This window comes from Alosa sapidissima, chromosome 2 (genome assembly GCF_018492685.1).
Source record: "Alosa sapidissima isolate fAloSap1 chromosome 2, fAloSap1.pri, whole genome shotgun sequence".
Lineage (NCBI taxonomy): Eukaryota > Metazoa > Chordata > Actinopteri > Clupeiformes > Clupeidae > Alosa > Alosa sapidissima.
Window position 1 is genome coordinate 41,573,727 of NC_055958.1, and position 27,660 is coordinate 41,601,386.

The 27,660-nt window shown below is 39.2% G+C and overlaps 2 long non-coding RNA genes across 2 annotated transcripts; one reads left to right on the forward strand and one right to left on the reverse strand.

Annotated features, from left to right (window-relative positions):
* Nucleotides 1-1,059: 1,059 nt before the first annotated feature.
* On the reverse strand, nt 1,060-26,660 carry LOC121698502. The gene is made up of 3 exons (XR_006026774.1): nt 26,591-26,660; nt 11,242-11,247; nt 1,060-1,070 (listed from the first exon to the last, which is right to left on the reverse strand). It is a non-coding gene; the product is annotated as an uncharacterized LOC121698502 (long non-coding RNA).
* Nucleotides 26,510-26,921, forward strand: LOC121698495. The gene is made up of 2 exons (XR_006026773.1): nt 26,510-26,737; nt 26,830-26,921. It is a non-coding gene; the product is annotated as an uncharacterized LOC121698495 (long non-coding RNA).
* The last annotated feature ends 739 nt before the right edge of the window (nt 26,922-27,660 follow it).

Here is a 27,660-nt window from a genome sequence, read left to right on the forward strand (position 1 = left end):
TTTTGCTGTATACAATAGTAGATAGCCTTGGCTATTCTTTGCTACTACGCTTTGCCTCAGAGTTGCCGCCCACTGTCACAGTGTATCGTTCTGTCTGCAATACCTGCAAAATGGCGGCTCGTTGACGTCACAATGATTAACAAACGTAACTGACAGAGACCGATTGTTTAAGCTTGCACCTGGCAGAGTTCTAAGCCATCTGGCAATGTCTAATGGGCTGGGCTGGGCTGTCTGTGTATATGAAGGTGTGTGCATGTAACCTTTGACCTGTATGTCCGATTTTCATGAATGAGGTACCGTAAGAATCCACGAATGAAGCCCAGTTCAATGCCTTGCCAGCACCAAGTGTAAAGGTCATGTAAAAATATTTTCCAAATCCATTCAGCCCATTTCAATGCCTTGCCAGCACCAAATCATGTTCGCGCTCTGCCATCTTTTTTTAAAGTGAATCCATGTTCATACAGGTCATTTAAAAAAAAAATTCCCAATCCATTAAGCCCCGTTCAATGCCCAGCTAGCTCCATTCAAACTTAGTCATGTAAACAGTTGCATAGATTATAACATTGAGATACACACATTCATTCAGATATTATGCACATCCACGCTACACTATTTAAATCAAGTTACTCATCATTGTATGCTATTTAAAGCCGACCTAACGATGAGTCCCTTCATGACGGTGTGTTTTTGCAATGCATTCTGGGTGCTGTGCTGTGATTCGACGGCTCGTCACCTGACCCACCAAACAACGATGCTTGAACTAAACGTAGTAAAAATAAATCGCTACCAAGGCTCCAAATAGAACACACGTACACCGTAGCATAATGAGGGTATCTACATGTAAACCGAAGCATTGAGAACCAGACATGTGGACTCGAGTCACATGACTTGGACTCGAGTCAGACTCGAGTCATGATTTTAATGACTTCAGACTCGACTTGGTAAAATTCGGCATGACTTGCGACTCGCCTTGGACTTGAATACTATTCACTCGAGACTTGACTCGGACTTTGCCTCTTTGACTTGTAATGACTTGACATGTCTTGAGTCAAACAATAGGCCTACATTTCCTGATCGTGGACCAGTCACCCCAAAGATGCTTTCACTTCCGCGACGAAAAAAACAAAACACATACAGGGTTGCCAGATTGGGCGGTTTCCCGCCCAATTGGGCTGTTTTGCAATCTATTTTGCGGGCAAAAATGGGTTTGGGCGGGTGTATAAAAATTGGGCTGGTTTCGGATAAGTTCGGCGGGTTTTTGTAGCCGAAACAAAGGCACTTCAGACCCTTCTTCCAGCGACCGTCTCTGGTCAGCAGGCAGCAGTCTCTCACTCACTCACTCACACACCCTCTGGCTGACGTGCCCCCCTAAACTCACAACAGACACTCTCAGCTCACGTCACCTTATGTATCGAAACATGCATTCTAGCCATATAAATGGCATAGTGCATGGTATTTCCATAACCGCGAGATATGCGCTTCACAATGACCGCAATTAGTTGTTAGATATTCACAGCAGACAGTAAAGCCCAGCAGTAATTTATCCAAATTAACACATATTTCAAGTACCATTCATGATGTTGTCAAATATTGAAGTTGTGGGAAGTTTAAGCTGTATGTTTCTTTCGTCCCCCATGTCGTTTCATTTATCCCGGTCTGGAGGGACGAATGAAACAAAACGCATGTTCGATTTCTCCTTAAATAAATCCTGAATGGTTTTGTTCAGAGCTGAAAATGCAACTGTATTTGACAGAGGACCGATGTAGTTTGCTTGTGACAAAATATTAGCTTTCAGTGTTTTACGATGTCTTTGTAAATTACGTTTAATTAAAAAGTGTTTCAGTCCGGTTCTCCCCTACTCTGGCGCAGACCGCCATTCAAACACACAGCTCGCGGGGTTTTCAAACTTAGCTAGCTGACTGACAATGTCAATATGCCAAAGTGGGCAAAGAGCATTTTGTCATTACAGTCAATCTCTTCATGAATGTGCACACTGCTGAAAGATTACCTACGAGACAGGATGGACTTACCCCTTCTTTCAGGGTTGATGGATGTGCGCAGGTCTTGCGCGAATGGCTTGACATAGGACTACGGCCCACGTTCCGTCCAGCCCGACAGTTGTTGAGGAAGTTTGACAAAGCCTAGGCCTACTAGAACTTTTTAATTATTTTTAGGCCTAATAACAATTGCTCAAAGCGATTTTCACGAAGGGCCTAGGGCCATAGGCCTATGTTTTTTGTGTAGAGATGGCCCATGCATGAACGTTCTGCTTCTGCAAAGAGCGCACTGACACCCCTGTTCGTTCAACGCGACTTTCATGAAAACTAGGATTAACTGCCTGTCAGGTAGGCCTACTAATTGTTCTAAATTACAGGTGTCAAACTCAAGTTTGCCTTTAGCCTATATCTGGCGTATGAAAATATTTTTAGCGTGTAGTTGCCATGCATGGACGCACTGCTTCTGCAAAGAGCGCACTGACACTGTCCTAAATAGCCTATTCAGCGCGATTTTCATGAAAACTCTAGGCCTAACTGCCTGTCTCAGGGAATATATAGCGCCTAGGTAGGCTATTAATTAATTGTTCTAAATCACAGGTGTCAGACTCAAGCCTTTAGCCTACATTTGGGGTAGGCCTATGAAAATATTTTTTGTGTAGCCTACAGTTGGCCCACCAGTTATGAACGCACTGCATCTGCAAAGAGTCGACACTCTTCATATATCCACTCAATGTTTTTATGTTAGGCTAGCCTACTGAATGCTTTTGTTCCAAGCGTCTATTGACACTAAACAGACAGATTAATAGTCTATGTTTAGCCTATTGCATTATTTTCCGTAACATAAGCTTATAGAATAATAGTCTGACGTCCGTGTAGCCTACTTTTGCGTTCATTTGATTGAATATTGTTTCTGAAATTGTATAGGCTAAGTCGAAAAATGGGTCATTTTAAAGCTTGTTAATGATTTTAATGTGTTTAAATGAGAAACAAGCAAAAGCAAATTTGGGCGGTTTTTTGTGCATTCTCGCGGTTTTTGACGAGGTTTTGGGCTGGAAAACCTTGCTGGCATCTGGCAACACTGAACACATAGTGGACACAAACGGCAGAGCACAGTGACCAGTGCTGCTGTTACCACCACTCAGCACTAGTGTAGGGCACCAAGAGACAGAGAAAGAGAAAGGACCAACATTAAATAAATAGTAGCTTTACTGCAAACTGGTTTGCACTCTTGTTAGAGAACGTTTACAATATCAAAATGCACCATCAGCATGTTACATAAAGATGATACTTTTCGGGTCCTCTCCATTAAGATCCAAATTGAACGTATGCTCCATTTAATTGAGAACGTGTCTCAGTCCGCACGAAAGGGAGAGAAAATGAGTGGCAGGTTCCTGCTGGGCTGGCTTGTCATTGTTGATGATGATTGATATCTCCTTTTAAATATAAGAAACGTATAAAAGGAAATCATGAAGGCAAAAAAGACGAGATTAGAGGAAATTGCGGATTTATTCCGTCCTCACTACTGTTATAAACTGTGAGAGCCAGGGCACTTTGACATAGGCTGCTCTCACTGTGATTGGGAAAATGGAAAAGAATATAAAGTTGTCTTTGCCTTTGTGTAATGGAACTGGTGAGTCTTGAAGTCTTCAATAATTCGTTTACATGAAGCACATGATATTATGCCGATTGAAACGCATTCCACTTAGCTAGGTGGCTACTGGCTACCATGCAGCTCATAATGTACTTTTAATTGCAAACAGAAAATGTCTAGCAAGCATCATGTCATTACATGCTTTTATTTCCAAAGGAATGAAAGCTGTTTGTGCCAACCTAATATCATGCTTATCATTGTTAATATTGTGCTATGTGGCACAAACAATGTTAGAGTTTGTGCACTAGCCATAGCTAGGCTATATTTGAACGGAGCTAAAAAGATCATTAGGAGAACGTGTGGACAGTGGCACACAATGGGCTTAAAGTGACAGTGCATCATTTACAAATAAGGTAAACAGCATCACATACTTTAAAACAAAATTACTGTGTCATTATTATCATTTAAATAATATAGAAGTGTTTTATTTTTACCTTTGTGGTTACTCAGTAATTTTGTGATTTATGCTGTATTTAATATGCCATAAGAAGCTTTAGTATTTAGGGAGAAAATGTAGGCTACTTTTTAACCGCAATTAATCTAGATTAATTCATTTCAAAATATGAGGTTAATTAGTTATAGCAAGAGTACCTGATGACTTGTTCAGGACTTGAAAAAGATTGGGACTTGGACTTGGACACGACTTGGCTTTGATGTGACTTGGACTTGGACTCGACTTGCTCTTCTCTGTCTTTACTTGGGACTTGACTTGGACTTGACTGCTAAGACTTGGGACTTACTTGTGACTTGCCAAACAGTGACTTGGTCCCACCTCTGTTGAGAACTGTGTAAGTCTACACCCAGAGGAAACTTTTGCTTCTCATTTGTATCCCTTCTGTTGCTAAAGAGGCAAAATGGTGATTCTCTTTTAAGGATCATTTAAGTATTACTTTTGTCACAATTATTTCTCCTAATTTTGCCTTAGAAGAAATAAAACAAGCAAAAGATGAGACACATAGCAATAAGACAAGTAGGAGTCACATAAGAGATATTAGTTTGAGAAACAGAAGAAATACGGGAGATCTCTTATATATTTGAATGTAGTCTCACTTACAACTTGTTTCTCCTTAGGAGAAATAATAGAGCAGATGGAGTCACATAAGAGATATTAGTTTGAGAAGCAGGAGAAATACGGGAGATCTCTTATATGTTTGAGTGTAGTCTCACTTACAACTTGTTTCTCCTTAGGAGAAATAATAGAGCAGATTGAGTCACATAAGAGATATTAGTTTGAGAAGCAGGAGAAATACGGGAGATCTCTTATATGTTTGAGTGTAGTCTCATTTACAACTTGTTTCTCCTTAGGAGAAATAATAGAGCAAATGAGGAGACATTGCAATGAGAAACTGTTGAGAAGTAGGAGTAACAATTGAGATATCAGTTTGAGGGTCAAAAAATAGGGCACTCCGTAGCATTTCAAACTTTTATTTTATAAAACAAAGCAAAACCGTTGTACTTTAAAAATGGACTTTAAGCAATGGGAGCTTGCACAGATGCACTTTAAAATGGACTTCAAGCAATGGAACCATGTTAATGCCTTGATATGTTCTTTTTATAATGTGTATTCTTATTTATTTATTTTTTGTGTGAGTGTGTATGTGAGTTTTATTTTTAAAAGCTGCACAAGCAAATTGCATTGTACGGACCAACTGCACAATGACAATTTAAGACTATCTATAAATCATACAACATGGAGAAATGAACTAATAAACAATAACATAAACAAACTGAACTTGTGCCAAAGCGTGCCATACTGTGTACAATGGTGGATGAAAGCGTGGGCTGGTCAATCTGCGTCTTTTATCCTGGTGGTGGAACCAACCAAAGGGAGGAGAGAGAGAAGAGCAGAAAATAGAACATTGTTAGTTTGTGAGCCACTCAAAAATACAAAGTAAGACATTTGTTTGACCGTCTGCTTTCATAACTGTGGTAATTTTGATACAGCACAAAGATCAGACACACCTTATTAATCACTTAAACACAGAATGGGGGATGTGATAGCTACCACTCACATTTGCTATATGTTGCCCAATTGAAAAACAGATTTTATTGATATATTTGTCAAGCTTAAACAGGTTTGTTGAATTCCCTCACCTCATCTAGTGAGTAAACTGTATTGTTAGGCTAGGATTAACCCCTATCCAGCTTACCACTAGGCAAAACCTTGTTTTGGTTGGACTAAGCCTATTCGGTGTAAAAAAAAAAATGGGCATCTGAAAATAGTTTAGTTCAGAGTCCTGATGTCAAAAAAGTAATTTGGGCATTTTTTTTTTGTCATCTGGGAGCTGGCTCCATAGTCAGAACGCATAACAACTAAATGCAGCGTTGCCTTGTTTAGTTCTGATAGTGGGTTTCAACAGGAACATTTCTCCTGTGATCAGTGAGGTTTAAGTGATGAGTATTGCTGGAACATGTCACACAGTCTCATTGAAGGGCAAATCTGGTGTAAACTGATTCAAAGCCTTGTTGTTCGAGCTCACCAGGCACTGTCCAAAGGACAAAGAACAATAAAATGTGTCATAACCTAGACAAGTTATGGACAAGAAAGTAAAGCTGACTCAATATGGCAAAAAAGCCTTCGGTATCTTCTTTCCATTACAGGGTTTCCCCAGGTTTGACCACCCCAAATAAGACTAGACATTTTTAAGACCACTTACATGAAAATTAAGACCTACATCACAGCCATTATGCGGTTGTAAAACACCAGATCAAATCCATAATGACGATTAAAACAACACTTCCCCATGATGTGCTGTCCTCTCCTTTCGACTGATCATGTTGATTCATTGCTGCCGGTGCGAAAACCCAAAGTATTGTTTGCGCATATTCCAAGAAATTAGACTAGTGTAGTTGTCACGATACCAAAATTATTGTTTAGATACCGATACCACATCAAGAATAGCGATTTCGATACTTCTTCGATAATTCTTAAAACATGTATTTGATTTGGGGGCCCAGACCACCTTGACATCATCAGTAATATTGAATATAGTGTTATCATTCACACCAGTGGGCATCCTAGATTCTGCTTGACTCTTTCCACACACACAGAAAATTATGGCTTATTTCATATGTTTCTATTTCATATACCTCCGAATTCATATAAAGTGTACAGTTAATGTATAGTATTTTTTAATCTGCATAATTACTATTAATCTGCTTAATTGCTAAACATATTTAGTCATTTGAATACTTAATATTTATTTTTAAACTATTACACCTAGGCAAATTTTAATGTGGTGTGTAGGCCTAGGTGTAATTGAGTGCTTGTCACTTTAAGAAATACGTGAGTAATTACTGTAGCCTTCAGTCTCACGGTTTTAGGCTAGTGAATAATAGTTGTACATAATGTATAAGGATATGTGGATGCAATTCATTGTTGTCTGTCATTAGATAAAATAAATGTAAATAAAAAACGATCAAGTTCATAGAAGGGATCATGTTCAATAATGATTTTAGCACTAATGACGAATGACATACAGTGGGCATCGCTTTCAAATGGCCACTTCAGTCGCGCATTACGAGGCGTGAAGCTGCGTGAAGCTTTAGTACCACTTTCAGCCACTGTGCGTCGCTCTGCCACTGTACATCGCTCTGCCTGCCGCCCCTTCTGAAAAACCTCGACTTACCTCGATTTAGGCTACTTGGGTATAGCTTAAGGCTTGACTACTGGTAACGAAAATCGGAATCGAAATTTGCTGTCTACATTATTGTCAGTGTTGGGGTAACTACGCAACTATGCAAATCAAAACAGTGGTGTGATAATTGAGCCAGTAGAGAAATAACTGTTCAGAATTAATCTGTAGCCTTGGGTAGGTTTCTGCGACGTTTTTAACAGGCTATGCTATAGAGGCTTACACAACTACAGTATGACCCACGTTTTGGTTTCGTAAATTAATTTGCTCTACTTCTTGACTGCAATGCAGTCAATTGACTGCTTGACATGTCATTTTTATTTTTCTGTACAATAAACAAATACATCTGCTTTATGCCGCAAAATTACATTCATATTTGGAACTTACATAGGCCTAGTCCAATGCATCGTTACACTACGTTAGTGTTTCCCAAAACCATAGTAGCAACGAACGTTCGCAACCACTATCGTAAAGTTGTGTAGTTACAACTACACCTCTCGACCTGTGGTAGAATGCTAGTAGAAGCATAGTTCCAGGGATCTTCATGTCAAAGACGTCACTGACGCCAGTTATTTGTTTGCAAATTAATAATTATAAATATATTTAGGTTTCTAATTGATATTTACACTTCTAACCACCATACATCCATATTTTAAAATGCCCAAGGCAGAAAATACATAAATTAAAAGTCAATTTGCAGCCATGTGCACGTAAGTAAAAGTCACACACCTGCAGATAATAAGGTGGTGCGCACTTTTTGACGAGTCAGCTGAGAATATGTAGCCTTTGATTTTCATGGGGGGGGGGGGGGGGGTGTCCTTGTTAGTTTACGCAAACCAAGCCAAGAAGGCGGATTCTGATTTTGATAATATGATCTGCACAAAAGATAAACTTAGGTAAACAACGATGTCAATATTGTTGTCAAAATCTTAACCCAGATTTGAACTCTTGGACAGGGGACTGATAACTGCTGTGCAACGGCGGCTGTCATCTGCCGGCCTTAACGCAATGCGCCACAGAAGTATGTGCAGGTGCCCGTTCACGTGCTACTAAACGTCATTAACCACCTTAGTCCAGACTACTGAAGTTTGGAAACTATCATGGTCCAAACTTACACTACTATGTAAGTACGACAGTTTTGGGAAACAGTAGTAACTTACATGTTGGTTAGTTGAACGATGCATCCTGTTAGTAAAAAGCTAACCTCCGTAGTTGTACGGGAAATGCACCCCATGTAGGCCATTAGCAATCTGTTTTTTTTTGTTTTATGAAGCCTACACAGTAGATCACATGCCACATTCTCACTTTCAATAGACAGATGCAATAGCCATTGGTCAAGTATTGAGTATAAACCAATTAAGATAGTACCCTATACAAAAAGTACTTCATACTATCATAAAAATTCGTTAAAACGAATAGCATTTTGAAACTTGACAAAACACTGGATTAAATATCGTAGGCACAGGAGAAAACTTGTACATCCATTGGCCCGTGGGGAGATCACATGCCAGTTGCCTCTCCCTTCAGTGCTATGACTCGTTCGGCTGTGAGCTTGTTTCGCCAAAAAAAACTCTTGCAGATATCAATGCGTCTTTGTTCATGGGTTTGGCCTCACAGCAGAGGCTTAGACAACTATGACCCACGTTTTGGTTTCATAATTTGCACTACTTATTGACTGCAATGTAGTCAATTGACTGCTTGACAGGTATTTTTCTGTACAATAAACAAATACATCTGCTTTAGGCCGCAGAATTACACTTGGCCAGCCTATAGAACGGGCACATTTTGGAGAGAATAGAGAATGTATGCACGCAAGAATCTGTAGGCTATTTGTGGCTGGTTACCAGCAAACAATGTTTAATGCATTAACTCAAGACGTCAAACATTTTCTAAACAATACAAACAGAAAGGATGCAGCAGGCAGCAAATGTAGAAGAGTCATTTCCAGTGGAAGAACAAAATGCTGAATGAAGCCCAAAGATATGAAGGCATATCTGGCAAGTTGTTGTTTTTTTTGAAGACGTAAATGGTTGGGCTATAGGCCTAGTTTGCAAGAAGGAGACATAAAGTGTGAGCATGCCTCACTATCCACAGCTGTGGTAGCGGGGGGGATAGGAGGATTACTGTTAGCGCAGGATTTATATAAAATTCTTCAACAGAAGGCCTGCCGCGAATGCAGGCTTGCCCAAAAAAAGGCCTGTGGTTTGCGCAGCCTACAGTAAGTAGGTCTTAGTGAGTTAGGAGTCCTCTAGAATTCTTTTCAGCTGTCTCAGAGGTAGAAAGTTGCGTTCGTTGGGGGCAGGGCCGGATTAACAATTCATAGACCCTTGGGAACAAAGGTCTGATGCCCCCCCCCCCAGCCAATGTGAATCGGGCGGTCAGTTAATAGGCCTATCGTGAAGATTTGTATTGCCATTTAAGGCACGAGCGCATCTGTGAGGCCAAGCCTCACCAATTAAACTGCTTTATAGGCTATGCTGAAATAGTTTTCAACATTTTGAATATTAGAGTTGGGTGAATTAGGAAATGCCTTATTAGGGCTGGGCGATATATCGGTATTAAGACTACGACCGATATATTTTTGAAAACGATATGTAGTTGAGACAATATCGTAATACCGGTATTATGTCAAATAATGGGCCATTTTATCAAAGCCACTTGCTCTTCTGTGTTCAGACCATTCAGATAGCCGCAGCTCTGCTCAACTGCGCCCCTGCGTGTGCACGTTCTCCCTCACAGCACTACAAACTTTCAAACATGACGGACACTGAGTCAGATTTTGTTTACCTTGATCAGAGGTTGGTGCTGATGCCTATTCCGTTGGCACATCAACGGCTAGACACCGCTGTCTCGCTATCCGGCAAAAGATTCTTTGGACGCCGCTATTTATGGATTTCCGGCTCCCATTGACTTACATTGAACACATGTAAACAAAACGTCAATTATGTGCTCAAACTAACGCCGCTGACTTATGAAAACAACCATTCCACTTTGATACGAAACTACATAATTGTACAACATTTATACAACAAAAATCACAGAATTTGGATCAAGTAATGTGGAGAAATCTTATGCAAAGTGTCAACCCCTAACAATGTGCCCATTGCCCAAATTTATGGTCGACTAATGTCGAATGTCAGAGTAATGACATTGAAAAAGGTACCTTCATACACTTTAATTTATAAAGGTACGAAGTATAAAAAGAAAAACACAATTTATCAGATGGATTACCCAAATAATTTGTAACAAAGTACAACATTTATTCGAGGGCACATCTATTCCCAGAACTATAATGGGTGTTAAATATTCCACGACCACTAGATGGCAGCATGACACAGCACATAAAGTACACATACGTTTCGCTGTGACCTGAAGGATGGCGTGGTTGAATATCCACTTCTCCTGCACTTCGGGTCTAATAGCGATTGAATTGTATGACCACCAGATGACGCCATTTCACTGCACCTCGGGCCTAATAGCTGCTGTAACTTCGTTTAAGTAATAAGCCTCGAGGAGCCGGCGGTTACAATTGTTTTATGGGCGTTGTTAGCCACGCTGCGCAAGCCGGGTAGGCTACAGAAGAAGCCAATAGGCTACAGTCGCGTGTGTTTGTGGTGATTTATTCCATGTATTAACAAAATAATAATGTAACATTAAAAAAATAGCCTACATAGATAAAAAAAAAACTAAATAATTACACCAAAAAAGTAAAGAAGCTTTATCATTGATATATAAGCTTACTGAAAATCAAATATAGGCCTAGCCTACAATTGTGTTCCACAGACAATATGTCCTACAGATAATAACAACAGTATGAACATAGGCTAACCTAAGTCATGACGACACGGGGGCTTAAGTCTCATGTTGGCCTATGACTACTAGGCTACCAAGCACGTCTGGGTCTGCGACAGTGAAATAGCTCCAATATTAATTGTGGTGCCAATGAATATATGCTAACATGAATCTCATCAGTCACCTATAGATAAGGGTTAGGCTATAACATATGTAGGCTATAATGTAAAAATAGGGTCATATCATATAATGTTGACTTATTAAGATGGGGGAGAGAGCTGAACATATTACACTGAACTAATTGTTCATTGTTGAAAATCAATCAAAAGTTTGTAGTTGATCCAGATGTCATTGGTCGCAAGGACTGTTAATGGGTGTATCCACAATTGGGACCTTGTTACAAGTTGGTCTTTCAGCTGCTAATGCAATCAGTGGCCGTCAGAAAACATGTTAGACAACTGAGGAATGAGATGCCACACATAAAATGTACAGTCAAACAGAATGCACAAACATCAATGGGAATCCACCAAACACAGCAGGGAACCATGTCATTGTCAATCAGCACTCTGCCACGCTAAATCAGACCCTGCTTATGGTTGTGCAGAGCAGAACAGATATTTGTAGATATGATGCAGGACCTGTTAAGTGAGATTGGCAACTCAGTCTCCCTCATACTAGTCCCTAAGGTGAACGATGTAATAGCATAGTGCTGCTGCTTCTGATGTGCAAGACAAGACAGGGTATATATTCATAATGTGACAGGCAGCATGTATAAGAACAAAACAATACATCTTCAAATGTTCATTGCTTATTACATGTGTTATAAAAACAAAATCCTTGTCTGCTTTCTGTGTTTTTGCATGCACCTGTCAACAGGGGTGTAAAGACATATTTGTTCACCATGCACTTAGGCTGTTCTGAGTCATTGTTTGTATGTTATAGTATTTGTTGATTTGCATTTATTGCCCATTGATATTGCATTCACATTATTGTTTATTATTGGTATTCTCCTAATTAATGTAGTGTCACCAACATTTAAAATAATATCAACTGACATTGTTATTCATAGCCATATTTATTCTGCTCTTATAAGGTAACACAGTGCACATATTTATATTTCATTTGTACTACTCTAAACCACCTTCTGAAAATCAGCTGTATAGTGTTTCACTGCACCATATTTCTTGACCTGTCTAACCACCTGCCTATAGGCTGCTTACACCACCTTACTTACAACTCTTTGAAGAGCCAAAAACAAAGCTCAGCACACCTGTTCAACAAGTTTTTATTGTCCACTACTGGGGAAATTCATCGGCAACACTTTATTTTAATGTGTCGCTGTTACAGTGTACCTACCTAATTAGGTACAGCGGTACAACCTGTGTTCAATGGCCTCAGTCAAGGCCTCATTGTCTTCAGTGTACATGTAACAGCTGTGCTGCTACAACCTTGTTACTCTTTGATACAGTGGAATAAACCTGTGTACCAGTTAATTACTTACATGTACATATGACATGTATGTTGTGTCTTCGATGTCTTGGAACAGGTCTACTAATTCATATGTACTGTGTGGTGTAACAGCAGACATGTTTCAACACATCAATTACAGGATGCGTGACATCATTGACAGGATATAATATGTACATGTAAGTACTTAACTGGTACACTTTATTTGAATGGGTTTATTCCACTGTATCAAAAGAGTAATAAATAACACAGTTGATACATGTACTACAGTATGTAGGGTAATGGCAGACATGTTCCAAGACACCAATGACACAACATGTAATGTAATATGTAATTGTAAGCAGAGGTGGAAAGTAACTAAATACATTTACTCACGTTACTGTATTGAGTAGTTTTTCTGTGTATTTTGTATTTTTTAAGTAGTTTATAAAATCGGTATTTTAAATTTTACTTGATTACTTTTTGAGTGAAGTATTGTACTTCGCTACATCAAAAATCCCATCCGTTACTTGAGTAAAAAAAAAATTAAGACTAACGAAAACAGAAAGGGAGAGAAAAAAAAATCGCGCCCAACCATTAGCCTAGTGATAATGATCAGCATGTAGCCTACAACAGGACATGAATCAAGCTGGCGCCATGCAGTCTTTCTGAAAGTGATGGAGCTGGATCACGAGATGAATCAGATTAGTCTAACCTATAAAATTGTATTTTTCGCTATTCCAATGTGTTGTCTCAGTTCGTTTTAGCACCAATGATTGCGGAGATATTCAAGCAAACACCATGGAATTTCGTGTTTTGAAGTTTGTGCTCACCTTTCTATGGAAAGAAGTTTATTAGCAGTTGTTTCCCCTCATTTTGATGTCTCTCTTTTTCCTGTTTTGGCCTTTGTTTTTAGTAACCTGACTTGGCTTTCTTGGAGAAACACATTGCACCAGCAGCACAACAATTAGCGGTCCACTACTAGCGATGCTCAACTAAATAAACAAAAGAGACTACCTTATGAATCGTGCAGGCGGACTAAACCATTTAGCTCTTTAGCAAGGGAGAGTGAGAGTGACCTTAGACAGTTTTCACTGTTTTGTAACGTTATACAAAATCCAGTCAGTCAAACTTTACATTTCGTCTGACATTCATTTTTACATTTAATTTGGAAGTTAAAATATTCAGGTAAAATAAATATATGGCGGAAATAAGTATTGAACGCTTTTTTTTTTTGTCCAGTAATTAGCCTAAACTTCCAGTGAGTCTATTCAAAATTTTCACCACACATTATATTAACACGCATATAAAAAATCCAAACATAAGAGTTTTGTGTATTAAAAAAAGTATTGAACGTGCCTACTGAAATTTCTTCAGTACTTTGTGGAAAAGCCTTTCAAGCTTCAAGACATTTCCTGTATGACAAAACTTATTAGTCGCAGTATCAGGTGTGATTTTGGTCCATTGTTCTAAACAGATTCCAGGGGTCCCTCTTGTGAATCCTGATCTTTAGTTCCAGATTACTTCCAGAACTGTTTGAGCTTTTTGCTTTTATCCATCATGAAATGTTTCTTGTGTGACACCTTGGTAATGAAAAACCTTTTTATAGCCCATCAATATGTAAGCTACTAACCAAGCTTATATTAATTTGCGCAGATAGAAAGGATAACTAATCTCTAACTACTTACAGATTCCAGCTCGTTCCTTCCCTTTCCTTGCCTTAGTGCTTTTTCTTAGCGTGTTCAATACTTTTTCCCTGTGTTATTCCACTTCATTACACATGACTCTACTTATGGAGTTGTTTGGATTTTTTATGTGTGGATTACCTGAGTTATTACTAATGCCTGGTGAAAATGTTGTGCCCCCTGTATTCCACTTTTCAAGGGCCCTCTCCTCCATTGCCCTATACTTCCCACTTTCCCCCCAGAGTTCGACGCCCTTTAATCTGCTGAACCTTCTGCTCGTTTCCAAATATAAAAAAACTCTGCAACTCAACATTGGCCTGCCTGCCTCAGCTGCCTGTGAGGGGCTTTTCAGTTGTGCTGGATTACTGTTCACTGCAAAGCGACCCAAGGATGAGTGCAACTAACTTTGAAAATCAACTACTGCTCAAACTTAAAGGAGAACTCCGGTGATTTTTCACATAGATCTCCATTTCTCAACATCCTTATCAGGCAAGTACCTCCACTCGGCGGCCATATTGCAACACTCTTTGGGCACTTATCGTACATCTATTTCGGCAGAAATGCGTGTGCGTAAGGCTTCACGACACCAATCTTGCTCCAGCAGCGAGATCACAACAGATGATTGGCACGATGTCTTCACAGCACACAACATGATTGGCTCAATGTATTTTACAACACACCACATGATTGGCTCAATGTATTCACATGTCAACGTTTTGCCGCGGAAGGGTTGTGATATGTGTAGACAACTGTTACAAACTAACCCCATGCATTACTATGGAGGATTTTTTGAGTGCTGTATCTCCTCATTAGAAAGTCTCTGGTAAAACTGGTTGTTCTGGTACCCCCCCCCCCCAAAAAAAAAGTAACTAAGTAACTTTTACTTAAAGTACATTTTAAATGAACTACTTTTTACTTTTACTTGAGTACATTTTCAGATCGGTATTTTAACTTGTACTTGAGTAATATTTCATCAAGGTATTGGTACTTTTACTTGAGTACAATATTTTCATACTTTTTCCACCTCTGCTCATACAGAACTCTGCGGCTAGACTTTTAACTAAGACTAAGAAGAGAGAACACATCACCCCTGTGTTGGCTGAACTGCACTGGCTCCCTATTTCCTATAGAATTGATTTTAAGGTTATGTTAATTACTTACAAAGCTCTGAATGGCATAGCACCTTCATATATCTCTGAGCTTTTAATATCTTATCAACCACAAAGGAAACTTAGATCATCCAATTCTAATCTTTTAATCGTACCCAAAGTGCTCCACAAACAAAGTGGAGAAGCTGCGTTTATCCATTATGCCCCCAAACTATGGAACACCCTGCCTCTGTACATCAAGCAGGCGAGTTCAGTAAATATTTTTAAAAAAGATCTGAAAACATACCTGTACAGGAAAGCTTTTAGTTAACTCATCTTATCCTGTAGACTACATTTTCAGATTATTCTACATCTGCTACTATTGGAGGGCGCAGCCAGCCAGAAGCAGATGGGCTCCCCCTATTAAGTCAGGTTCTGCTCAAGGTTTCTTCCTGGAATATGGGAGTTTTTCCTTGCCACAGTTGCCATATGGCGTGCTTGTGGGGGGTAAGAGGGTTAAGGCTGCCAGTCTTATGACGTCATTTTCTATATTTTTGATATGTTGCTGAGCATATCATAAACAGCAAAGAAAAGTGATTGATAATGACTGACTGACTACTATTGTGTTACATGCTTCAAATGTAAAGCACTTTGAGCTGCATTCTGTGTATGAAAGGTGCTATACAAATAAAGCTTTATTATTATTATTATTATTATAAGCATAAACAATGCAGAACGCGACAGAGGAGCTAAAACAGGATGCCAGCTGACTACCATATTCTCTGACCAGAAAACTCCAAGTTCTTGTTTTGTGGTGCCAACAAGGAACAATCACAACAATTCTTTTATGAATCATGGAACAAATCTGGAAAGGACCACATTGAGGACACACACTGATTGTTGGGCATGGGTCTGAGTGTTACTCAATCAGAATTAACGGCAGTGGTACAGAGCTTGAGGTGCTCCCAGTGCCAGCACTGTATACAATTCAAGAGGAAGCCGACACCCGGCTGCTACTTCACTGTGCCGATGCCTCCAAGTACAGTGCCAATGTTGTAGTCAACAGCCCTGACACAGATGTCTTCATACTCTGTCTGCCATTGGAGTAAACCTGTATTCTCACACAGGGAGAGGGGAAAACAAGTCACTGTTTAACAAATCTGCAGACAGCTAGGAGATGAAGTTTTAGATGCACTGGTTGGCCTCCACCATTTCACTGACTGTGATTCAGTGAGCGCATGCTATGGCATTAGTAAGGTAAAGGCAATAAACACGCTGCTTTCTATGGCATTAGTAAGGTAAAGGCAATAAACACGCTGCTTTCTATGGCATTAGTAAGGTAAAGGCAATAAACACGCTGCTTTCAAACAAAGAACACTGTGCCACATTAAGGGAATTAGGAACATCTTTTGAAATAACTTCAGATCTGTGTGCGGCAACAGAACAATTCACCTGTGTCCTCTATAACTTCAAACAATTGATGTCAATCAGGCCAGATGCCAAATGTTCAAAAGCAGAAAATAGACAGATGGAAGCTAACCACCAAACAAACATGCTTTAAACAAACACACCCAGCGAGATAACCAGGCTGCCATCTACAGGAGGTTATTACAGAGACATACCCCCCTCACCAATGGCCCATGGTTGGAGGATTGAAGGTGACTTCCTTGGCATCGACTGGATGACTCTTCCCCCAGCACCAAACAGCATCTATGAACTGGTGTACTGTTCCTGCAAAAAACACAATGTTTGAGAAGGAGATGCACAGTGAATGACCTTCCATGTACAGACGTGTGTCTCCTTGGATTGTGAAAATGTGTCAAAGTAGGCTTCATATTATTTTTCATATTCATTCATAGTCTTTTCTATCAATTACATGTCAAGTAAAGATTTACCCTCTTGCAACACCATATTTTGATTTTAGTAGAGACGCACCAATATTAGCCTGACGAGCCAGACCCACATTAACTCATTGAGTGCCTTTTCCTTCCCATGCGTTGAGTGCCAAAAACGTAATATTAAGTTTTTAGCTTTTTTTTTAATTACGAAACTAGACACTCTAACACACCTTATGTGATTTTGGGAACTCTGTGATGAATGGAAATGAAATATATGACGATCGAAAACTCATGAAAACGCACAATCTGGACATTTTATCATAACTCGGTTGCCGCTTTGGGTTGAATCAATGACGCATGTACGTCAGGTCAAAACCAGGCCATTTTTTGTGGGTCTATCACTAGGTGGGTCTCGCTGATCACTTCCCGGAAAGTTTACAGGTAACACTTCATATTTCATGAAAGATGATATATCTCCATTTCTAGAAAAAAACAGGGATTTTTTCTGGGAACTGTTTAGCTTGGGATTTCTCAGGAACAGAGGCGTGTAGAAATACATGGTTTGCACCCACTGAGAGCTTAAAGTCTCACCTTTTAAACAAGCCATTGTATATGTTCATAGCTATAACACAGAATATGCTGTGGCTGTACAAAAATCATCAACAATGGTCTAGATTGAAATGTAGGGTCTGGGCACTCACTGTTCGCAGTGCTCAGTCCGAGGGGCGGGATAATCGGTTGTCTTTCAAATTCCCTCTGCACGCAATAGGACAGCGCTATGAGTCCCATGTGTTTTCCCACCAGCGGAGCTAGTGGGCTAGTTCAAACTTTTGCCGACTTATAAAAAGCTTAACTCGTGTCACACTGTTGGCCAACAGCAACATCCATCTTCTTTGTTTTCAAGTAGCAGGGAATTCAAGCCAAACCGTTGTAACTCTGCCATCAATCATTATGTTAAGCCCGCCTAACGACTCTACACACGATTTGATTGGCCTGATAGAAGTTTAATTTTTCAAGCTCACAAGCCAACGGAGAGTTGCTAGACTAGCCCTGGAAGCAAATGTAATTTGCTGCAGCTAGGGTGCGTCCAGATTTCTAGGCTACACCAATGAAATGGAATTTTAGGACCGATGACGATAACCAATATTTATTGGTTTGTTGTAGCCGATACCGATACGATAACCGATAATATTACTCTTGAAAAAAAATTGTGAAAAGTGAATTGGGGAATCATTTATTTGCAGTAATTTTACCTCCAATGATGGACAGAACTCATAATAGTCCTCAATGGTACAGCGGTCAACAGCATTGCAGTAGCCCCTTTGTGTGTCTCCTTTAAGTGACCTGACGTCCGTAATGTGCGAGTAAGTGGCCAGCCTGACGTCCGTAATGTGCGAGTAAGTGGCCAGCCTGATGTCCGTAATGTGCGAGTAAGTGGCCAGTGACAGTGTATGAATCGTTTTCATATGAAGTAAACGCTCAATGCAGATAAACGGCTAAGCTGGGGAAAAGCTAGAGCGACCAAATCAGAGTTTGTGATGTAAACGTATAGTTTCAACTGCGGGTAACTGAATAAAGCTGCAACTCCTTGGACTATCTTCTTGTGTCCGTCTACTCTGTTGCGCACAACCTGCTGCAGCAAAAATGAAAGGGGTTATAATGATGACTTGTCTGAAACTGAAGCAGGAATGGTTAGTATATTTCTGATTCTAATAACACAAAACCCAAGCGAACGAAATGCAAATATCATACTAAAATACAACTTAGAACTAGGCCTCCTTATCTACTCCTCCCACCAAAGAGTTTGTTTATTTGTTTCCCCGACTAGCGCAATAAAGTGCAAACACACCGGCACAAGAGCCACTCTATTTAGTCTGAGCTCACAGTCAGTAAAAGAAATGGACCAACAGACCCCATAGACCTCGACGGAGACCAGTTAATTAGAAGCACTTTTCCGTTGATGGCTGAGTGTACTGTGCAGTTGCTGAGCAGCCTCAAACTGAGCTTGCCCACGTAGATGGGACGTGAGCAAACTGTCTGAAATTTGTAACTCTTCTGGAAGCTGCGCCGAGAGGATGCTAGCAGCTAGCTTAGAGCTCTGTGCGTGTGAAACGTTGGTAAACCTCACTCCCTGACGCCTCAAGAGTGCTGCTGGCATGAATGCTAGTAGCCTGAGCTTTTAGCTTGTCCCTTAATTATTCGCCTCCATGTCCATCTACAATTCCCCCCCAACGGGTTTCTCCTGACTGCACGGCCATTTCTTTACGGCACAACAGAACATTGTGTGGTCATGACATCATCGTTAGCCTATTTTTTACAAAAATGGCTGCTACAGGGCCATAACATGAGGAACAAGGTAATGGAGCCATTCATACGTTGTTGTGTTTATTCGCAATGTCTTGGATAAGTACTTTATTACCCACAATCCTGAACAACCCCACAATGATGCCTCTGATTGGTGGAAAGCCTGTTATGGTAGGTTTCCACCAGGCGAAATCGCTGACCAAGATGGCGGAGTCTTTCACTGTCTATGGCTATCACACGAAAATCTTAATGTGATTAAAAACTTTCTAGACAAACACTGGTTGACCAACTAGACAAACACTGATGAACCAGCTTTTTTTGAAGAGATAAACAATATGATGAATGAAGAGAAATTTCAAAGTGATCACAACATTATGGTGGGAGATTATAATGTTGTCTTGAATAGTCAAATTGATAAAAAAGGAAAGAAGACAATAAACTATCATCCACAGGCCTTAACAACAATCAAAACTATCATGGATGAAAATGACCTGGTGGATATTTGGAGATTTAAAAACTCAGAACTCCAAAGATACACATGGCACAGGCAAAATCAAGCAAGCCGAATAGATTTTTTTCCTCATATCTTTTTCCCTGTTACCAAAAGTTAAAAAAAACACAATTGAAGATAAAATCAGGTCTGATCATCAGCTTATATCACTCAACCTAACCTTAACTGAATATCCAAGAGGAAAAAAATTATTGGAAATTTAATCAAAAACTTTTAGATGATCAAACATTTCAAGAAGTTACAACATTATTTATTACTGACTTCTTTCACCACAATGTCGGGATCAGCAAATCCACAAGTTGTCTGGGATACTTTTAAATGTGCCTTTAGAGGACACACAATAAAGATGGCATCTAGAAGGAAAAAACAAATATCACAAAAAGAACAAGAAATTAAAATTGAGAGACTAACGAGATATGTAGAACATACAGATGCCACCCAAGATATAATAGACAAGCTTGATCACAAGCAGAAGGAAATAGAACAGATTCTATAATAAAGCTGAAAAATTATACTTAAAAGAAAAAGCAAAATGGATGGGGAAAGGGGAAAGATGTAATAACTTTTTTCTGCAATTACAACAAAGAAACACTACCAAGAAAAATATACAAAAACTAAAAACAGAGGAATCAGAAATCATTGAAACACCAATGGACATTATGAAAGAAATAGAAACATATTATACAAAAATCTTCTCTGAAGATTTGTCACATCATAATGTTGATGGTTTCTTCCCCTCACATCAGGTTAAAATATCAGATGAGCAAAAATTAACATGTGAAGGGCCAATCACAGAAATTGAGCTCCAACAAGCAATAAAATCATTTCAAAAAGGTAAAACGCCTGGCCTGGACGGGATACCAATTGAAATGTATCAAGCTTTTTTTGAACAGATTAAAAAAAACATTACTGGAGTGTTTTAACTATTCATATAAAATAGGTAACCTCACTGACACTCGAGGGAGAGTGTCATATCCTTGCTGTTAAAGCAAGAGTCTAGTGGCAAATATAAAGATCCAATACTTTTTAAAAATTGGAGGCCGCTAACTCTGCAAGGTTATGACACTAAAATACTAGCTAAATGTATTGCTACAAGAATTAAGAAAGTTATATCACAAATAATTCATCATGATCAGACCGTTTTTTTGGAAGGAAGAAATATCTCAAATAGCATTAGGCAATTATTAGAAATAGACGAACACTATGACTCTACCAACAAAAAAGGTCTTGTGTTTGTGGCTGATTTTGAAAAGGCCTTTGACAAAATAAATTGTGAATACATATACAAAACTTTAACTTATTATAACTTTGGAGACTCACTAATAAAGTGGATAAAAGTTATTTATAAAAACTCTTCAAGTCGGATTATAAATAATGGATACCTTTCGGGTCCGATTAAATTGCAAAGAGGGGTTAAACAAGGTTGTCCCCTATCATCATATCTTTTTATTATCTCAATTGAAATACTAGCAATGAAAATAAGAAATAATAATAAAATTAAAGGTTTGACCCTTCAAGGTATAAATACAAAAGTATATATGTATGCAGACGATACAACTTTTCTACTGTCACCAGATGTTGCATCCTTGCAAAACCTAATAACAGAATTGAATAACTTTTCAAACATATCTGGTTTAAAACCAAACTATGAAAAATGTTTCTTGCTGCGACTTGGTCAACTAAAATATACAAATTTTACTCTGCCATGCAGTATACCAATTCAGTGGACTAATGGAAATATAAAGGTATTAGGTATCATTATACCAGACAATATAAAAAATGTAACAATACTTAATTATAATGAAAAACTAAGTAGGGTTTCAAAAATCCTTCAACCTTGGCAAGGAAGTAAATTATCTATCTATGGGAAAACAACACTAATTAATACAATGATTGTCACCCAATTCATATTTCTGATGTTAGCCTTGCCAATACCTGGAGAAGATTAGGAATATGAACGGCAAATATTTAAATTTATATGGAGCAACAAAAAAGACAAAATATTGGAATTAAGCTTTTGAATCTGAAGGCTCTAACTTTATCATTGAAAGCTTCTCTGATACCAACATACTACCATAATCCTGATTGGTTTTCAACAAAACTCATAAAATTAGTTCATCCATTATTCAACAGAAGCTTGTTTCATTTTCTACAAATACAGCCTGGGTACTTTTCAATGATCAGTCATATATCTGCAAAGATGTCTGTTTTTCAGTCGGAAGCACTTCAATGTTGGCTTTATTTTCAGTATCATCCACCGGAAAACAGTGAGCAGGTAAGACAGCAGCTGCTATGGTTCAATTCAAATATGTTAATAAACAAACACACATTTTGTTTTGAACAAATGCTAAGAAAAGGAATAATATTTGTCAATGATATAATTAATGACAAAGGAGAAGTTAAGACATTTAAAGAAATAACAGAGATTTATGGAACAACTTGTACTATTCAGCAATACAACCAATTATTAGGATCTCTGCCACTAACGTGGAAGAAGATCATTAAGAAAAAAAAGGAATTCAACTTAGTATGTAGACCCAGTATGGAAATTACATCATTAAAAAGAAAAAAAAAAAAAATAAGCTGATATATAATTTTTACTTGACAGAAAATAAATTAGTAGCTATTCCATACAGGACATTTGAGCAATGGGAAAATGTTGTTGATGCACCTATACCTTGGACTCGAGTATTTAACATAATATATGAGACAACACTTGATGTAAAGATTAGATATATGCAATATAAATTAATATATAGGTTCTTAGAAACTCGACAAAAGTTAAATACTTGGGGATTAGTTGCGTCATCATCTTGCCGCTTTTGTCAAGAGGATGATGAATCTGTAGAACATTTATATTGGTATTGCTCCATAGTTGCCCTTTTTTGGACTGAGGTTACAAAATGGTTGTCCTCATGTAATGAAGATTTTCAGTTGGATTTATGTACAGTACTATTGGGTGACTTGGAGAAAAATGGAACTAGTATAAAAAATATTGTTATCTTTTTGGGGAAATTATTTATAATTAGAACAGAGGAGCTAAAATGCCTTAACCTACCCAGATTTAAACAATATGTTAGGTCTTACTCGATGACAGAGTGCTTAATGGCATATGATATGGACAGGAAACAATATATGGAAAGATGGGTTAAAATTAAAGAAGCAGAAGGATGGGATAAATAGAAGATCTGGGTAAGATTTGCGATTAATATACATTTTGATATCTGGATGGCTGTCTCTTTTTGGGGAGTAAAGTGTGTGTTTTTTTTTTTTTCCTTTCTTTCTTTCTTTGTCCTTTATGTCCATTTGTTTTTGTTTGTAATTTGCTGTAAAAAAAAATGAAAGAAAATTATAGAAATAAATAAAAAAGGAAAGAAAAATATATACTGTGTAGTAGCAACTGGAATCCATGCATTTCCACAGAATTCTTTTTGCAATCTGATCCCTTATCATACCTGTTCGTTCGTACTCGTCGCTCGACTTATCGTGACTAAATACAAGATGGCGTCGAATGGAAAAATTCCTTAAGTTACTGTCTGTATAAATCATCTTGTAAATAAACTACCAGTGCTTTTTCAAAGTTCTCAATGTCTCGTTTTAAAGGTCAAGGCCCTTGGAAGTCTACCAATGAAGTATGGAGCTACTTTGAGTCTCGTAAATGGTGTAAAACAGTGATTTATTTGCATGGGCTAGGCCGATGCCCGAGGCACCGCAACGAAAAACTGTGGCTAACTAGCGCCAGATTTCTGAGTGCAGGGGACAAGCCGAGGTGAGCTATGAGACATATGTTCACACTCTGTATCATGTTTCAACACACTTTAGGTCAAAATCACACCGGAATTCTCCTGTGATATTGACCTAAAGTGTATTGAAACATTGTCCCCTGCACTCCAAAATCTGGCGCTAGTTAGCCGATGCTACCAACAGCTTTTTCAATAGTGGTGCTTCGGCATCGGGCTAGCCATGCAAATAAATCACTGTTTTACACCCATTTACGAGGCTCAATGCATCTCCACACTTCATTGGTAGACTTCCGAGGGCCCTGACATTTAAAACGAGACATTGAGAACTTTGAAAAAGCACTGGTAGTTTACTTACAAGACGATTTATACAGACAGTATCTTCACGAAGTTTAGCGTTTGCAGCCATCTTGAATTTAGTCACGATAAGTCGAGCAACGAGTAAGAATGAACAGCTATGATAAGGGATCAGATTCCAAAAATAATTCAGTGGAAATGCATGGATTCCAGTTGCTGCTACTGGAAGAAACTGGAATCCATGCATTTCCACTGAATTATTTTTGGAATGCCACAACAGTACGGGCAATTGACCTCGCATCTCCTCCTTCCAACTCAACAAGGCCCAGAAAGGTCGATATCATAGTGAGCTTGGTCTCACTAAAGTAACGAATTACAATCCCCAGGTATTTGGAGACACTGATGTCAGTGGACTCATCGAGGAGCAGACTAAAGCTGCTCTCACCCACATCTGAGACCAAGCTTTTCAGAAAATATGGTGCAATCACACCATTCATCATTCCAGTGCACTTTGTGCAGTGCATCTGAAAATGAGTTGCAGCCACAGAATCGGAAAATGCTACTTTGCATGCCTCTCCGATGTGATCGCATGCTAGCATAGAGCAATGCTCTGCAATGACAAGGGCCATTGTGGCCTCTGCCTTTTTAGCACCATCAATTTTTTTTACCCGAAATGGGAGCCTGTTTTGATTAGCTGCATAAGGTTTCGATTTGTCCCTGTTTTTGCGTTCCCATGTGCTTTTTGACGTCACACAACTTGGCATAAAAATCTGCCTTGCAGTATGCACAGTAGGCCCGTGTATCATCGCCAATAAATGGCTTTAACCAGCCTTTGTATTCAGGGTTTGATTCCCACTCCTTTCTGTACTTTTGGTGGTAAAGCTTAGACATGCTGAGATGAAGCTGGTAGAGAGAAATGTGAAATGAGTAAAAGAAATGTGACTCAGCAGTTCATATAGGCTAGTTCTCTCACCCCTTATGGATACAATGTTTAAATGTGACTCAGCAGTTCATATAGGCTAGTTCTCTCACCCCTTATGGATACAATGTTTAATTGGGGGTGTGGCTCTATCACACATTCCCACAGAGTTGTGTGGGAAAGGGAGCCACTACCATACCTTCATCCTGTTAGTGAGTAAAAAGTAACAACATAACCACCTCTGACATTTCAGAAATAAGGAAAAATAAGCACACCGAGAGATTCATTGACATGAAATGTTGGCATTAATAAGGATTATAAAATTAAAATGGTAATAGCTTTATGTTGCATTCAATCTTGTGACCATATATTGAAGGTCCTGTTCTTCACGAGGAAGTTTTCAAAAAATCGCTGTTTTGTGAATGTTAACAGCACATCATTATTTGCGCGAATGTCTCGCATTTTACATATTTCCATGTCTACCCCGCGAATTGGCAGCATACCATGTCAGAAATGTAAAGTCCAACAGCAGCTAAATTCGCTGAACTTTTTTACCGCTCGTCTGATATGAATGCTGCATAGGCCTACTGCTGCCGACTCCTCGCATAGGCAGGTAGCGATTGCTTCTGATGTCAAGTAACGACCATTTGGATATTATTGTAAAATATCAAAGGAGTTGTGGGATGTTTACATAGCAAACTGCATGTTTATTTTGTCCCCCATCCCTGTTTTATTCACCCGGACCAAGGTAGGCTGCGAACGAACATAGGCATGTTCAGCTGTGGTTGAAATAATTCCTGAACGGTTTTATTCCGAGCTGAAAATGCAATTATAGCCTATTTGACAGACGACAGGTTGCTAGTGACAAAATATTAGCTTTCAGTGTGGTACGATCTCTGTAAATTACATTAATTCAAGTGTTTCAATCATCCAGCTCTCCCTTATGGTTGGCTAGTGGTATCTCATTTCCAAGGGGAATATTCTTCACCCCTATGTCTTGCCACTCGGTTTCGAGGGACAAGGGCTAGGGGTAAGATGAAGGGATAGGGGAAGGGGTGAAACAGAGAATTGAGATTGGCCCAGAGTCTCCAAGAACGCCAGAAAAAGTCGCTAGATTTGTCGCTAGTCGTTTTTAAAAAATAAAGTCGCTGGGGGGACCTGAAATCTTGCTAAATATGGCGACAAAGTCGCTAAGTTGGCAACACTGGAGGAACTACAACAAGTCTCAGATTAAAACTAGAGAGGTGATTGAGCGAGTGTTTGGGATGTGGAAGTGGAGATTTCCGTGTTTAAAATTCGGGCTGCGCACTAAACTGGACACTACTCTGACAATAATATTTGCTGTGGCTGTGATATACTAGCCTGGGTTTTCCCATGCTGCCTTACGAGCACAATTTTATTCACGCTGCTAGGCAGCTTGGATTCTATGGACTTCGTTATCACCTCAACCGAGGAACCAATCACAGAACGGAGGGAGGGCAGCAAGACGATGACGACACACCAAAGCCGCTATGAGCTACGTACAAACACATTTGATAGACATTCGTAGCGCCCAATAAACGGCTCTGGACATTCGTAAACTACGTTTCAAATACGAGAAAATGAATGTCTAGTTCCCAGACCCCATCTCAATGAGATGAGGTCTGACGTTAGCCAGGCTAGTGCTATACAATCTTGGAAAAAGAACAGGAGATGAGCTGCCAGAGGAGAATGAGGACCCCCGTGAGGATGAGGAGGTTGAAGATGTGCAAGCAGGCCTACAAAATGCTGCAAATGTCAATGGAAGTGCTGTGAGGAGAACACTGATTGAAACCCACTTTGTAGCCTAATCAAGGTATATCAGTTATTCCAGAGCCTTCCTTATATTGTTTACAGTTTAAGTTATGATCCAACTAATATAGGCTAAATATTTTGTCATCCATACAGGGAGGAACTGATGGGACTTCCATCTTGCAATGCAATATTTATTAAACAATATATTAATGAAACAACAATAAACAAACATTTAACAAATATTTGATATGCCTACATTATTCCATGTAGTAGAGCATCAAGGGAGTCCTGAGGTGGCTGGCTCATCTCTAATTGTTGTTTCTGCCGAGTTAAAACTTTGCATTTTCAATGTCCAGAAGACACTGCTCCTTCTCAAGTTCAATCACTTCATGGTGGGCAGAGATCATCTTGGTGCGCTTCTCAGGAGGTGTAACAGAGGGTATTGTTGCTCCGTTATCCTTCACTGACTGCAGGACCACAACCATACTGATGTTAGTCCTCTACTCTACATGGGTGGATCAAGTGGATTCACATGAACATCTACCTAACTAGTAACTACAATGCTCAAATCAGAGCCTGGCTCATGCCTGTAGAGACATATGCTGCGACAGTAAGCATGGCCAAGGAAATATGAATGGGCTAGCATGTTGGTATATGGTCTAGCATAATGCTAACGTTAAGTTTAGACATTATAGCCAAACAACAAATTAACAACAACACAGACTTTCTTGCTGATAAACTTAACCTGTGGTAACAAATGAACTATTGTCGTATTGAAAGACCGGTGTTTCGTTTTCAGACAATTAATAATAACAAAATATTTTATGTGTGGTGTAACGTTACGTCACAAATAACGTTACCAACTTACCTAAGTCTGTTGTTTTGTCCAGTGCGCCGTCATCATCGCAAGGGTTGGGGAGGGGAGCAATCTGCTGCGGGATCATTTCAGTTATTTTAGTTGACAGCAGGTCAGTCGTCACTTTT